The sequence below is a fragment of the Cynara cardunculus genome (genome assembly GCF_001531365.2).
Source record: "Cynara cardunculus var. scolymus isolate 2C chromosome LG 3, CcrdV1, whole genome shotgun sequence".
Taxonomy (NCBI): domain Eukaryota; kingdom Viridiplantae; phylum Streptophyta; class Magnoliopsida; order Asterales; family Asteraceae; genus Cynara; species Cynara cardunculus.
Window position 1 is genome coordinate 13,077,849 of NC_037530.1, and position 12,567 is coordinate 13,090,415.

Here is a 12,567-nt window from a genome sequence, read left to right on the forward strand (position 1 = left end):
TCATCAGAGGATTCATCTGTGACTAGCTCACTGGATTGAGCTAGAAGTGACTTCTGTTGATAGAACTCAGTCTTCTTTCTGTAGTAGGCTGCATCTTTCAGACCCCTCTGTGATGTCCTTGGTCCTTTGGACCAGCAGTCTGCAGCGTAGTGGCCAGGTTTGCCACACTTGAAGCAGCCATCTTTGGGCTCTTCCTTCCTCTGCTCTTCAGCCCTCTGAAAGGGTTTCTGCTCTTTCTCTTTCTTCTCAGATCTCTCTCCTTCTGTGAAGTTTCTGCAATTGAAGCTTCTGTACTCCTTCCTGTCTCCACCCTTTMTGTATTCTCTTGTRATCAGCGCAAGAGTCTTCATTATCTCCTTCATGGAGATCTCCTCTTCTTCAGAACTCTGGTCACTGTCAGCAATCAACACCATTTTCTTCTTCTTTTTCTCCTTCTTCACCTTCTTCCCTTCCTTTCCCTTGCCGGAGCACCCGTCCTCTGCAACTAGAGCCAGAGGGCCACCTAGATTTCTCTTTATTTGCATAACTTGGGACTCTTGACTCTTGAGAKATCCAAACAAGTCTGCTAACGTCCATGTTTCGAGATCTAGGATGGCCTTCATGGACATTGTAATATTCGACCATTCATCTCCAAGGCTCTTCAAGAACAGTGAGTTGTTCTCCTCTGTTGATCTGGGGATACCATACCTTTTACAGTTGCTTATTAACGTGTTTAGTCTCGCGTATGTATCCGTAAGAGACTCACCCTCTTTGGCCTTGAAGTTGTAGTATTCGTCGATGCAGATAGAACGATTGTTCTTTAACGTTTTCCTTCCACCTTCGATTAATTTCTCCAGTTCCGCCCAAATGTCCATGGACAGTTGACAGTGATCGATACATTTGAAGATGTCATTGGGAATGGCCATGATTAACAACCGTTTACATTTATTCCCTAATTCGACAATTACCTTGTCTTCATCACTCCAGTTCGCTTCGGGTCGAGGCTCGTAATGCTCTGGAATTTCTGCTGTAGTTTGAGTTGCAAGAACTCTTGGAATGAGGTTCATTGGGACATAAGGAGGGTTATATAGGAACTCACAGATTCTTGGGTGAATTCCTTCTAGAAAGTTCACCATTCGAATTTTCCATTGAGGGAATTCCTCACGAATGAGCGTTGGAGGCTTAGACTGTGAACCCGTACTCATGAAGGMAKCATTGGCYGTATTCGCCAWTGATTGAAGAAGAATCAAAAGAAAATAGGAGAAAATTGATAAAACARTGAAAAATAGGGTAAACTTGGAGAAGAAGACTGTGTGTTCTAGAGTCGACAAAGGATGAATACCAAGAACATAAATAATCAAATTAAAATTTGATTCCCGCTCTGATGCCAATTGTTAGGACCGAATAACTCTATTTCTTGGTAAAGATTACTTACTTGGATGATTGATTTAACAGAGATAATGCAGTGGAAATAATGTGAATCAACTCAAGCAGACATCGATAAAAACACAGATGAAGATTAATGAAGAACACAAGAGAAGGCTTCAAATGATTTTCAATTGATGAAAATATTGACGATTACAATACTGGAAGCACACCGAATTACAAAGGCATACGCTGCTATTTATACAAGCAAGTAACCGTTTTTCTGACATGACTTAAAGTAAATTAATCTAAGCCATTCGATCAAAACCAATTACAGACAAGAACACGTGATAGGCACGAGCAGCTAAAAGACCTAAGTAAAACAGCTTAAAGATAATCTACACAGAAGACATTGCTGCAGACCCTCTGTTAGACAACACAAAGGCTCTGCTAGATGAAACTTGGAAGTACGCAGAGGATATCTTCCAGAACCTCTGTGAGACACGACAGAGGTTCTGTCACTTGAGACTTGTAGTTTGTGCATCTTTTGCTGTTGGTCCTCTGTGGTCTTCTGTGACATATCATCTTCTGTCAATACTTGCAGTTTTACTTTTTCTATACTTTTACATTTAAGGAACTGAGAGCTAACAGTTTATAAGATAATTTTTCAAAAGTGTCCTATAAAGTTGTTAATGTGACATTTTATATTAAAAATGTCTTTAAAAACTTGTTATGACGTCCAAAAGCGTCATATAAACTTATTATAACACCTTTAGATAGAACACTTTATATTTTGGTCATATAAATTAAGTCCTATAAAACGGTCTATTAGAACACTTAGAAATTACGGGCATCCTATAAACCCAATTTTATTGTAGTATTACGTATTCCATTTTACTCTTTCAAATAATCTTTCCAATTAATTAAAGAAGCCGTTTGTTTTAAAAAAAATTCAAATGAGAATGTTGGTTTGCATTTTCTCTTCTTCAATTTTTTTTAATTATCAAAATTATCTATACTATATTATAAAATATTTGATAAAAACTTTTAAAAATCGTTTTTTATACATATAGTATTATTTATTGATGCATATTACTTAAAATTCAAGATTACAAGTAATTTTGCGTAAATACAACTTATTAAAACTTCATTTTTAAATTCGTGTAACTAACTGCAGATAAACATAATCAGATATAGGATAAACATTCATTTTATAAATAGAAAACCTGAAATATAATTAAAATAATCATTGAATTTTAACATAATGTTTAATTATTATTTTTATAAAAATATATATTATTAAAAAAAAAAATTACTTTATTATTAAATCTAAATTAAATTATAGTAAAATATTGAATTAAAGAAGTTATAAAAAAATTAAAAACTATTAAATAATTAATTTGATACTAATATCGATTTTTTTTTCAAAATTTTATGCTAACTTCAAATTTATATTTCATCCAAAAATAAAAACATTACGACTTTCTCAAAACCACATAAAATCGTATTATATTGATAGAGACAAATAAAAAAACTAAACATTAAAATAAAGATTTATCTTGTTGTATTGTGTGAGTACCTTTATATTAATATCTAAATGGAATCAAAGTACGTAATTCTTATTTAAAATAATCAACTTTTAAAATCTTTATTATAACATCTTGATTAAACTTTTCATATATTTAAGAGAATGATTTATCAGTTTAATAAGTAACCCGTTACCTCATATGATGTGACAAAATCATTGATTTAAAAAATGTTTACTTAGATATTAAAAAAAATCCACCTCATCATTAGTTAAAAATACATAACACACTACAACAAAAGACACCTATCAAGACGTATATGCCTAACTAAAGGCGTTCCAAAAAAAATTAAGACAAAATTAGGCGACCTTACAAGCTATATGATTTTGACACAAATTTAATCCTTCTAAAAAATGTTTTATGTAACACTAAAAGCATCCTAATAGAATATAAATTAAGACACTTATGAATGTCCTAATAAGTGGTTTAGTTCTAGCTAATAGAGTATAAAATAGTTCCGAATGAGCGTCGTAAAAGTGGTTTTAGGAGACGAAATTCAAATGACGCAAAAAGACTTATATTAGTACCAAAATATATGTTGTAATAAGTTCTATAATTAAAAAACAATTGAAAGATCGTATAAAATGTATTATGTAACACTAAAAGCATCCTAATAGCACTACAACAAAATTGGGTTTATAGGACAACCCCAATCTTTAAGTGTTCCATTAGACCGTTTTATATGACTTAATTTATAGGATCAAAATATAAAATGTCCTATCTAAAGGTGTTGTGATAAGTTTATATGACGTTTTTGGGCGTCTTAACAAGTTTTTTATGACATTTTTAATACAAAGTGTCGCATTAGCAATTTTATAGGATGTCCTATAAACTCAATTTTTTATAGAACATTTGTTTTTATAGGATAGTTTTTCAAATAGTATATTATAAAGTTGCTACTGAGACGCTTTATATTAAAAGTGTCCTTAAAAACTTATTACGACGTCAAAAAACGTCATATAAACATATTACAACACTTTTAGATAGGACGTTTTATTTTTTTGGTCCTATAAACTAAGTCTTATAAAAAGGTCTATCAGGACGCTTAGAAATTGGGAGTGTCCTATAAACCCGATTTTGTTGTAGTATAGAGTGTAAAATAGTACATGTGAAACACATGTACTATAAACTCAATTTTTCATAGGACATTTGTTTTTACAGGACAATTTTTCAAATAGTGTCCTATAAAGTTGTTAATGAGACGCTTTATATTAAAAGTGTTCTAAAAAACTTATTTCGATGTCAAAAAACGTCATATAAACTTATTATAACGCATTTAGATATAATGCTTTATTTTTTTAATCCTATAAACTAAATTTTATAAAGAAGTCTATTAAAAAACTTAAAAATTAAGAATATTCTATAAACCCGAATTTGTTATAATGTAATTTCTAACTAACACGATCTATAATAACTACACAGATTTCAAGCGTTTCAATTGGCAGATGGCTAATTTTGAAGTGATTGCATACCTCTATATTTATGAGCATTTTGACTTTTCTGTACTACATTTTTATACTAAAATAAAAGACCACTTGCATACCAAATTCCATAATTTTATTACAATAAAATTGGGTTTATAAGATACTCTTAATTTTTAAGTGTTCCAATAGACCATTTTATAGGACTTAATTTATAGAACMAAAATATAAAGCGTCATATCTAAAGGTGTTGTAATAAGTTTATATGACGCTTTTGGGCGTCTTAACAAGTTTTTTAGGACATTTTTAATAGAAAATGTCGTATTAGCAACTTTATGAATATTTTTGAGAAAGTGTCCTATAAACTCAATTTTTTATAGGACATTTGTTTTTATAGGAAAAATTTTCAAATAGTGTCCTATAAAGTTGATAATGTGACACTTTATATTAAAAGTGTCCTAAAAAACTTATTACGACATCAAAAAAACATCATATAAACTTATTACAACACATTTAGATAGGACATTTTATTTTTTTGGTTCTATAAACTAAGTCCTATAAAGAGGTCTATTAAGACACTTAGAATTTGAAAATGTTCTATAAATCCGATTTTGTTATAGTGATTGTCATAGGTATTAGGTTGAGGATGCCAAAAAGAATTTTGTGAAGCATCAAACTATTTTTTCTTGTAAATGCTTAAAAGTGAAAGTAGATCCCTCCTGGAAAAGAATCCGCATATGCTATGAGACAAAACAAACCAGAAGTTTCCATAACTGTTCCCTGTGTTTGATAGGAACTAAACCCTAAATCACTCACCCTCTTGTGAATTTAAACCAGTTGATTAAGAAACCAATCAATAAATAAAATTTCGACACTACAACAACATTGGATTTATAGGACATTCTCAATTTCTAAGCGTCCTAATAGACCTTTTATAGGACTTAGTTTATAGGAACAAAAAAATAAAATGTTCTATTTAAAGGCGTTGTAATAAGTTTATATGATGTTTGACGTCGTAATAAGTTTTTAGGACATTTTTAATATAAAACGTCCCATTAGCAACTTTATAAGACACTATTTGAAAAACTGTCTTATAACAACAAATTGAGTTTATAGGACACTTTCTTAAAAGTATCCTATAAAGTTGCTAATGCGACACTTTCTATTAAAAATGTCCTAAAAAACTTGTTAATACGTCATATAAAATTATTACAACACCTTTAGATAGGACGTTTTATATTTTGGTCCTATAAATTATGTCCTATAAAGCGATCTATTGGGACACTTAGAGATTGAGGGCGTCCTATAAACTCAATTTTGTTGTAGTGATAAGCCAATTATCCAACAAGAAAAAGTCTAATAAATGGCCGTAATTAGCCAAAAATGATTTATATGCTATGATCTTTCTAAATGAAAGATAACAACATAAATCGGTTTTGTATTAAAAAAGAATCAGTTTTGGATTAAATCATGTCTGTGAGTCCCTAACAATGATCAATCTTCATATGAGCTTCACATCAATGGCAGATCTGATAATATCATTAAGAACATCATAGAGAGAGTTGAGAGAGAAAGTCAAGATCTTCAAATTCTTGGTCAACTTTTCTTTACGTATTCTAAATCTTACAATAAGCATCCTAACAATTACAAGAAACAACACCCTATTTATAGGGTCAAACATTACACAAATGGTCAAAGTCAAACCTTACATACAAAGTCAAACACGATGTCTATTTTAATTATAGACAATAGTAACTTTCAAGACGAATACAATTTTACACTGACTTTCAGTCTTAACATTCTCCCCCTTTGTATTCAGACTTGAAAGAATTTGCGCGCGTTGAATCTCGTTTGAACTTTGTCTCTTTACGCACTTTATGACTTCTTCAGAAATATTAAAAACAATCTTCACTTGAAATCTTCAGATAATTTTCTGTTGAGAAAGATCTTCTAACATTCGCCCCCTCGAATGTAGAACAGTGATGATATTCTCTTTTGACAATATAGATCAGAATCAATAACAATCTTCAATCTTCAGACAACAAACTACAGAATATGATCTTCAAAGAATCTTCAGACAACAAACTCTAACAAAATTTCTCTTTGAAAAAAGAACTCTGATGTAAACTTTTGAAATGATGATCTTCTCATTCAAAAACTCTCAGTCGTTTTAGCATCGGAATAATCTTTCTGTAATTATCTCTAGTCACACTTCTTTTGAGTCTTTTGCCAAATTTGAAGTTACTCCCCCTTGATTTTTTCATCAGATTCCCTTTATAATGTTCGGAAATGAATATTTCATTCATTATTACATACTTCTCCTTATGATGAAATGAGAATCATTCCATCATACACAAGAATGAATGAAATTCTCCGCGTAAGCCGTCAATTCAAAAAATTGTAAGTAGATCTTTTCAAATCCACTTATTTAATCTTTTCAGATTAAGAGAATGGGAAGATAGCAACCAATTTCAACGAATGAAATTGTTTTCAATCTTATAAAAAGATTGGCCTGTGAGTATAACAGATATACTCAGTACAACGGATATACTGTATATATGAGACTTTTTTATGCTCATCTCACCAGGTCTTCCATTCAATCATCGATAGCTTAATAAAAGCATATCTATGAATGTTTTGGCAAAATAACATATAAAATGCTAAATCTGTGTAGTGTAGAAAGATAAAGCAACGTATGCTTCTGTTTAGGCTCAAAAAGATAAACCGTGTGAACTACACAAATTTATCAAACTTAATATGTGATCAAAAAGACTTGAAGGGGGGACATATATCCTTCTGATTCAATATCAACTTTCTCCGAATGAGAAATTGATAGATGATAAACTGCGTGCCCCAAATGTTATTGAAACATTTATCTGTTGAGAGATAAATGAGTAGTTGGTGGGGTTGTGACAAGAATTGACCTGGGCTTTGCCTTTTTCAATATTAGTCTCGAAAGAATTGAGAACTAATAGATTGTGTGGTATGCCCGGATTTTAGAAGTTTAGAACATGATTCTTATATTCTTTTAATCCTAACACAACTCTCGTCAATTCTTTTAGCTCACAACAGCTACCCCTTTCATTTTCATTTTAGTCTCAGCACACAAACCCTTTTGTATATAAAGCTCACTAAGATCTGGTTGTCCTCATGGGTAGGTTTGTCGGTTCTGACATTCCATTGAGGTATTTCTGATAAGCACTCAGTCCTTCCAAAAAAATTATAGTTGTGCTCAATTGATCACAAAAAGTTGATCAAAAATAATATTTCAGATAAAGCACAATGATCAGATAAAAATTGATCAAAATATTTGGCTTTAAGCACAATTAATGAAAGAATGATGCGACAATGATCTGATTATTCGGTATATGAGAGAAATGAATGAAGATATGTAAGAACGAGTTTACAGATTCTGGTATTAAAAAAAATATTGATAGTATATCAATCAACGAAAAAGAATATCAGAAAACAAACTTTGAATACAAACGAGCGTATTATCACCGAAAATGATTTTCTTATATGAGACGTGATAATAACAATTTGAAGAATAGCTGAAACAGGTATTGGAGTTATGTACGATGAGAAATTACGCAAGTAAACTCTCAAGAAATACCAGTTTAGAAAATGTACTCGTTACCAAAAAAAATTATTCACTTTCAAAAACATTTATTGAACTTTCTAGAGACTCTCCCTAGAAAGTAGATTATTGAAATGATTCGATTCAGCTCAAAAAAAAATTAAAAAAAATAAGAAAAACGTGTTTAGCATGGGTTCTGAACTGAGTGTTTAGAAACCACACTCGGTAAAGTACGGGTCCTGAACTGAAATGTTCAGAAGCCTTATTTGAAATAGATTACAACTCCCTCTGCATCGGTGTATCACTGATATGATATTCTGATCAACACAAAATTGACACACCTGCAAAACCAGATTAAGTAGATTTTGGTACCCAAATGAATTTGGGTCCTATTTTGTTAGTATCGGGTTGGGATATGTTGTAACTTCCAAACCATTTATTTCTATAAGATATTTTCTTTTCAGCACTGTGAACAGGATGATCAGGAATAAAATATGAACCGTACCAGTAATTGTTATCATACATGTTCTTATCTTTTGAACTGTTCTGATATTTGTTGTCTGTACTCCATCTGTTATATATCTTCTTGTTCACAAAAGCTGTTGATTTACATGTGGAGCACATGATCATTTTCTTGCTAAGATTTATCAAGTCAGAATTGGATCTCACAAAACAAGGAAGATTATTAGTAGCAACAGGAGTACGAGTTGAAACAGATTCAGATTTACTAACCCAAATGCTTTTAATCTTAGACGAATAATTGGGTTATCCAATGACGTATCCTTGACAATACTGATTAGAAGAACGAGAATAGTTCTTAAAAACAGTAGATTTAGGGCTGCTAGAATAACTGTTCGATTTAAGACAGTCATAAAAGCAAGTTTTACACTGCGATAGAGAACCAGTTGGGCTTTTAGCACAAGAAAAGTCTTTTACTTTCTTTAATAACTGGTCTCTTTCAGCAGTAACTAAATCAAATTTAATTTTAAGTTCAGTTCTCATCTTCATCTCAGTTTCAAGGTGTGTCTTTAGATCAGACAATTTGCTTGTAGTGTCCAGGAGTTTACCTTCTAACTCCTTCTGAAGCATTTCAAACTTTCWCTTCTGATTTATTAACTCTCTTTTCTCTTCATCTGAGCTGCTCTTTTCATTCCCCGAGGCAATGTCAAGCCACTTTTTCTTATTTGCCAGCTCTTTAGCAATTGTTGTATACTTCTTTGAAGTATTTCTTTTCTCAAAAGCAAATTGCTTCTTCTCTTCGTCTAAAGCCTTCTGCTTTAGATCAATGCTTTAAGATAATTTCTGTAATTGACTCTGACAGTCTTCAGAGATGTCTTTCTTTTCTTTTTCATTCTTGGTTCCTTCCAAGATGATTAGCTACTTAAAATCCGAGATTTGCTTTAACAGCTTCTTTGCGATCAGCTCGAGAGAATTTAACTTTTTCTCGTAAGATACACATTCAGCTACAAATTTTCTTTCTAGTTCAATAAATCTCTTCTTCTCTTTCTCAAACTCTACTCTTTCAACATTCAAACTCTTTTCTGCTTTCAAAAATTTCTCCTTCTCTAAATCCAATAACTTCTTTAACTCACTCAGATCATTCTCAGACTTATGAAATTTCTTAGTTAAATCATCTGTTTCTGTATTATTCCTTGGAGAGTTTTTCTCAATCGAAAGTGCACTTCTAACTTCTTGGAGTTTATTGAAAAGATCTTTATTAGCTTTACTCCAAATCTTCAAATCCTCATCATAATCTTTTCTGAAGAGCTGAGAGTGTTCTCAAGTTTTTCAATCTTATACTCAAAGTCCTTCTCAATTCTTTCACAATTTTCTTTATGATCCCTTTTTAAATCTTTAATATATTCCTCATTTGAATGGTTTTCATAGAACATATTAAGGTATTTCTCTTTGTAGTCCAATATGCCCTTTTCCAATTCAGCAATCATCTCTCTCAATTCTTTATCCTCTCTCTCAAATGAAACTGCCAATTAAAAAAAATAAGATTGATCAGATATAGGATCTAATGCGATGAAATCAGTAAAAGAATTCAGGAACAGTTTAGCTCAAGAAGAAAAACATAAACACACTAAAACTGATGCATACAAAAACTGATGAGAAATCAGATAGTTGACTCAAAACTGTCAAAAATCAATAAAAACAGTCAAAACTGTTGAAAACAGTTAAAAACTATTAAAAACAGTCAAAAACAGTTGAAACTGATGAAAAACAGTTTACGCGAYGGAAAAATAGTTCAACGATTCTCAAACAATTTAAACACAACACAAAACAGATAAAAAAAATGAACCAAAAATTACAATCTAAACAAAAAACTAAAACTCAAATACAAAACGCAACAATTATAAGCCAAAAAAATAAAAATAAAACTGATATATGATTAAAACAACAGAAAGTTTTACAATTACAACCCAGACAAACAATAAAATTGACTGCCTTTAGACCCAAAAACACTTTTCTTCCTTTGCTTTTGATTGCAATATGCTCTTAGTATGCTCTTAGTATCCACTTCCTCTTAGTATGCTCTGTATGCTGTACTGCATGATCAACTAAATCACCTGCTGTACGTTGCTAAACAGCTCAAACTAAGTCAACAACAAATAACCGGCAGTTGAAGAGTTTGACACTACTTCACAACATCAAGGTTTGGCTTATAGATGGGGAGTGTTATGACAGCAAACACCTGCGAAAAAACATATTTTTCATAGAAATCAGCCTTTCAACAGAAATCTCAAGGTCAATAAAAAAAAACAGGAAAACAACTCCAAATTCAACAATTTCTTTAGCTGAAGTCTCATACAAAAACAGGTTAGATCTTTCCTGACCTGTGCAATTGTAGATGGCATATACAACCTCGTATTGACTTAGGACATTTGCAAACCTTTGAAGAGAAGACTTAACAGATGGTAATGTAGCCAATAAGATCCAATAAAGATGCCAACAGTCAGACCTTATGCAATATAGATTCGTAGGCTACTTGAACAATTATCATCAAATTCTCTTCCGACTGTTTTCACTTTGCAATCCTAACAATACAACAAGAAAAATATCCCTCACATCATCATATTTCACTGTAACACCCCCAATCCATACATTGCATATAACACATATATTATACATAGAATACATGTATTCTCCCACATAGGTCCATAATACAAAAGTCTTTAATGTGAATTACACCATTCAAAAATTTCAAAAGTACATGCTTCTTTTATTCAAGCATCTATGCTTCCAAAACAACTAAGCACATAGGGAAGTAATTCACATAATGCTCTTTCCCTTATTATCTTTACCTGCACACATATTTTTGAAAACATAAAATCAGGGTTAGACAAGAATGTCTAGTGAGGTTCCCTTTTTATGTAATGCAGGGTGAAGGTTACCAAAACATTTTATTTCAAATAATTCATCTTACGTAGCGAATGGTCATAGGCCAAGTTTTTCCCTTCTCAATAACATCAATACTATTATTTCTAATAAGAACAACATCTTTGAGTTCTCAAATCACAAAGAAGTAAAGATTCAAATCTATTGTAGTTTTAAAAGACATAATAGTAAGAGCTATAATTTTCACACATAATTGCCACCCTTATATCTAAAAGACACCTCTCCTTAATATGTCACCCTTATTCCAAAAGACACCTCTCTTTAATATGCCACCTTTATTCCAAAAGACACATCTCCTTAATATGCCACCCTTATTTCTTCTTCAAAATCTATGAACTAGTTCGGATGAAGGACCGTAGTCATAACCATCTTATCAAATCCTCATTCATAGTTTTATCCATAAAATCTATATATTAATTCCAAATGAAGACAGATCAAAATCACAATCGTCTCAAAAGAATATTCTTTATAGTTTTCAACCAACAATTTTATCATTACAACCTTTCAAACTCAAGAACAATCTATTCTTTCAATGATTTCCAAAAAAACATCATGTCCCTTTTAAATCCTTAAAACATTATATCATTTCCAAAACTGTTTTAAAGAAGCAATACCTTCTTTATCTTTCCCAAAACAGTTTTTAATACTCAAATATATAACAATAACACCTTTAAACTATCAAAATAGTTTTACTATCTTTTCTTCAAAACCAACATAAAGACCCGACAGTTTATATAACAATATATAAAGGTTTTAGTCATCAAAAACTCACCTTAATAATCACAGGTTCTGCAGATTATAAACACACAGAAGATCTTTAATTAGCACAGAATCTTCAAATCACTTTTGTGTATTAATCTTTCTCAAGAATTCTTTCACTGCCACACACTTTCTTTTTCTCAAAAGGTTCCTTTCTCCAAAAATCAAGATAAGGTATGATCTTATCTTTTTCCTTCTTTATATATTTTTCTAACAAAGGCGGTGATGGTTTTATTAAAATAAAACTCTTTGGCAGTGAAAGCTTTAACCAATAAAGGTAATTTAGGCGGTGAGTTTTTCATTATAAAATTCATGATTTCTTAACCATGAAGGTATAAGTTTTTAAATATTATAATAATGTTTCTACCAAAATATCTTATCACAAATATGCACCACCTCATGTATGCTTCACATCACATGCATATATGTATAAATTACGTACATATCATGCCATCTTTTCACATATATGCATGCACAA